This window comes from Ovis canadensis, chromosome 26 (genome assembly GCF_042477335.2).
Source record: "Ovis canadensis isolate MfBH-ARS-UI-01 breed Bighorn chromosome 26, ARS-UI_OviCan_v2, whole genome shotgun sequence".
NCBI lineage: Eukaryota > Metazoa > Chordata > Mammalia > Artiodactyla > Bovidae > Ovis > Ovis canadensis.
In genome coordinates, this window is record NC_091270.1 from 42,660,758 (window position 1) to 42,665,106 (window position 4,349).

At 44.0% G+C, this 4,349-nt stretch overlaps 1 non-coding gene across 1 annotated transcript; it reads left to right on the top strand.

The window, feature by feature from the left end:
- Window positions 1-3,845: 3,845 nt before the first annotated feature.
- On the top strand, window positions 3,846-4,059 carry LOC138431166 (small nucleolar RNA U3). The gene has a single exon (XR_011253571.1). It is a non-coding gene; the product is annotated as a small nucleolar RNA U3 (small nucleolar RNA).
- Window positions 4,060-4,349: the final 290 nt, after the last annotated feature.

A 4,349-nucleotide genomic window follows, 5' to 3' on the forward strand; every position in this document is an offset into this window, starting at 1 on the left:
AAGTGAAAAATGAAAGGCGCTCAGTTGTGTCCGACTTTTTGTGACCCCATGGGCTATACAGTCCATAGAATTCTCCAGGCCAGAATACTGGAGTGGGTAGCCGTTCCCTTCTCCAGGGGATCTTCTCAACCCAGGGATCGAACCCAGGTCTCCCACATTGTAGGCAGATTCTTTACAAGCTGAGCCACAAGGGAAGCCCTCAAGTGACTTAGTAATAGCCCCAAATGCCAGAGTCAGTGATGCTGGCAATTCGGATATGCTGAAAAGAAGCTGTAAGGTGCTTCTTCAAAGCAGAAAGATGAAAGTTCTCGACTGAATAAGGAAAGACAAATCCTATGCTGAGGTCACTGAGATCTACCGTAAGAAAGGATCTTCTGTCTGTAAAACTGTGAAAGGAAAAAAGAAATTCATGTTTGATGTATTGTTGCACATCCAACTGCAGAAGTTACAGCCACAATGCATGATGCATGCTTAGTTAAGATGGAAAAGGCATAAATTTGTACAGTACGATGTTTCCAGAGAGACCAGATTTATGTAACTTATTACAGTATATTGTTATAATTGTCCTATTTTATGGTTAGTGATTGTTGTTAGTCTTATTCTGCCTAATCAATAAATTACACTTTATCATAGGTATGTGCATACAGGAAAAATCATGATATATTTAGGGTTCAGTACTACCCATGGTTTGGGGCATCCACGGGGGTCTGGGGATGTATCCATCATGATAAGGGGAGACCGCTGCCTGTTCATGCTCACCGCTGCCAGATTTCTTGGGTTAGTCTAGGTCCACATCTGCTCCTCTGCCTGGAAAAACTCCTGCATCTTCCTGTACCCTTCTCGAAATACTGATTCTCATGCCTGTCTTCCTAGATGGCATAAATTTACCAAGGTTAAGTTGGGCTTTCAGTGGCCACTCAGAGAGCATTTGACTTGAACAAAATTGTTCATTTGAGAGATGCTTTAGAAAAGAAACAGGAAAAGTTTTTGAAAGCCCAGAAGGCAGTGTTGTTTGGATTGGTAAGGAGAGACCTCCAAAAAAAAAAAATGGTTCTGAGTCAAACATTGCTTCATTATAAGATTCTTTGGTCAAGGCTAACAAGCAGTTGGACAAACGTCAGCAAGAACAAACTAGACTCACTCTCCTAGTTACGCCCTCACTCCTGTTTTCCAGTTGCCTCCCTGGATCAGCTCTCCTTCCCCCCCAGTCCTTCTGATCTCTCTTCCCTTCCCCATGTCCAGACCCTTCGTTTTTTCAACAATGCTCCTAAAATCCCCAAATGTCCATAACTTTTAAAGGTTCATCCTCCCCATGAGCCAGGTCTGAAAATAACTATAGAATTTAAGCTTTGGATCTGAGTTGAGGTAAGAGCTGTAATGAAAGATTTCCCCAAACCCAAACAAGACCAGAAAATATTCATAGAAGAATTTAGAATTCCTTTGAGTTCATAGGATCCAGGGTTATCTGACTTGCATCAACTTATATACATACATGTTAGCTGGAGCGTCAGATGCTAAATTCTGAATGTTGGAAGCTGATTGGACTAACTCAGAACCCCAGCCTGGTAGGGATCATAGGATTCCTCTTTTCACAATAAACCTTGAGGTCAAAACTGGGCTAGAAAATGAGGTCAAAATCTCTTAAAAGCTATCCCTGAAACATTTCCAATAAAAGATGATTGAACCACAAATCAGTCATGCAAACAAAAAGATGAAATTGCAAAAGAAGAGTTTGGCCATAGACTAGGAAGTAACTTCTAATAATATTTGGAAGCTACAAAATGTGCTGACGTCACAGCATCCTTTCTTCTCATTTTGTTAGGAGTTAAACCTAAAATTGGAGACTTCGTTCAAGAACAGAAATTAGAAAGTGTGATGGGTAATTTTATGTGTCAGTTTGACCAGGCCATGGGGTGCTCCGTTATTAATCATTGCTCCGGGTGTGTCTACACGGGTGTTTCTGGATTAGATGAAGATTTGAATTGATGGGCTAAGTAAATCAGATGATCCTCCTAGAGTGAGTGGCCTCACCCAGTGAAGAGCCTGAGTAGAATCAGGGGCTTCCCTGGTGGCTCAGGAGTAAAGAATCCTCCTGTAATGCAGGAGACACAGGTTCGATCCCTGGGTGGCGAAGATCCCCTGGAGAAGGAAATGGCAACCCACTCCAGTACTCTTGCTTAGGAAATCCCATGGACAGAGGAGCCTTGAGGGCTACAGTCCACGGGGTCACAAGAGTCAGACACAGTTAGCAACTAAACCACCACCACCACCGTAATTAAGTTAAGAGCCTGAATAGAACTGAAAGACTTCCCTCGTCCCCCTCCAAGTAGGAGGGAATGTCTTCTGCCTGCCTGCCTTCAAAGTGGGACATTATTTCTTTCTCTCCTTTAAACTTGGACTGGAACACTGGCTCTTTGGGGACTTGCTGGCGTTTGAAATGGAACGGTACTGCCAGCTTTCCTGGGCCGCCAGTGTACTGACGGCAGATCTGAGGACTTGTCAGCCTCCATAGCCACACATGCCAATTCTTTACTGTGAACTTTCTCTCTCCTCGTGTTTATCTAATAGCTCCAGAAGGTCTGGTATCTCACCTTTCCCAAGGTACAGTTAATCGCTTAAGTGGCTGTAAGCACCTCTAGGGAATCCCAGAGGGGTGATTTATGATGAGTATCTGTGACCCCATTACAGGATCCTTCCCCAGAGTTCTGGGTGTTTGAACTTGTTTAGATGTGGGAGCTTGTTCAGATGTGGTTAGCTCCTCACTCCAGCAACTGGAGTTAGGTGTCTTCCCAGTAGACCTGGGATTTTTCTACCTATAAATGCAAAGCAGCTGTGTAGGCTGCCCATCCACTCCATTTCTGGGGATTTCATGATTAATCAGACGATCCTGCAGAGTCCTGTGACTCTCAACCCTGTGAGAACTACTCAGCCCTTGTGGCTGACTGTGGTAATCATGCCCACCTTGCCTGTGTGGGTGAAGACCACCGCCTGTCCTCTTCTATTCAGGGATCCCCTTATTTCCACTGAAACCAGGGCACCCAGTTCCACTGTGGCATCTCCCCCTGTCATTGGCTTGTAGAGGGTAGCTGCCACAGGCTTCTCAAGCATGCTGGATACCTCCTTCCCACCATCAAATAACTCCCTAGTGCCTTGGTGAAGGGAGTGTCCTCAGGTCCTTTTAGAGACTGAGATTAGGTTAGGGGTGGCTGAGTAGGTCAGTCCTAATAGATCTGGTCCAACATTTCCATCTCATTGAGGCTTTGATTTCCTTCTCCTGTAAACCAGAGAATTGGGAACATTTTAACCTCGCTGACTACTAGTCACTGTTGAATCCAGGCTTCAATTAACCAAGAAGTAGATAGTTTTTTAGATTTTATAACGATTTTACTTTATATTGAAGTGTGGTTGATTCAGTGTTGCGTTTCAGGTGTACAGCAGAGTGATTCACTTATTCATATACATGTATATATTCTTTTTCAAATTCTTTTCCCATTTAGGTTATTACATAACGCTGAGCAGAGTTCCCTGTGCTATATAGTAGATCCTTGTTGGTTATCTATTTTAAATACAGCAGTGTGTACATGTCCATCCCAAACTCCCTAACTACCCGTCCGCCCCATCCTTCCCCCTGGTAACTGTTAAGTTCGCTAAGTCTGTGAGTGTGTTTTCTAATCAGGTAGGTGGTTAACACTATTCCTGGGCACTGAAGCCAGTTCCTTCTATCCTAATTCCTGGGGAAGTGTACGGTTGTCAATACGTGCAGTCCAGTCCAGCTTTATATTTCAGTTTTCCTATGTCACTCTGTTCAGATCACAGGTGTTTGTGCTATTCAGAATCCTGTAGCAAAGACTATACTTTCAGGGATCATTTCTATAGTTTGTTACTAGAGAAGTTTCTCTGATCGTGTAGAGCACCCGAAACCACGAGGAGGAGATGCAGTGTTCTCTCCTGAGCGTGAAGCCGGTCCTTGGTGTTGCTTCTGCAGCTGCCATTGGCCATTGATGATCGTTCTTCTCTTCCTTTGGGAGAGTAAGAGGGAGAGGACACCATCTGAGTGGTTTTGTAAAAAAAAAAAATAAAAAAAAAAAAAAAAGAATCCTGTAGCAAACGTGCGCTTTGTCTGAGCTCTGTTAGTACTGAACTCTTGTTAGGAACACGAAGGCAAGAAAAAGTGGAAGGGCTGGGTCCTGAGTAGAAGAAACGTCCGTTTTTAAAGCGGGGACAGGAATGGCCACTGGAATTTCTTTCCCCCCAGAAGGCTGTATCCTTTGAATGGAGAGTGGGGAGACATTGACCCCGCTCTTCAGGAAGTTTCAACGTCTCAGCTTCATTTCCAACTACTCAGGGGA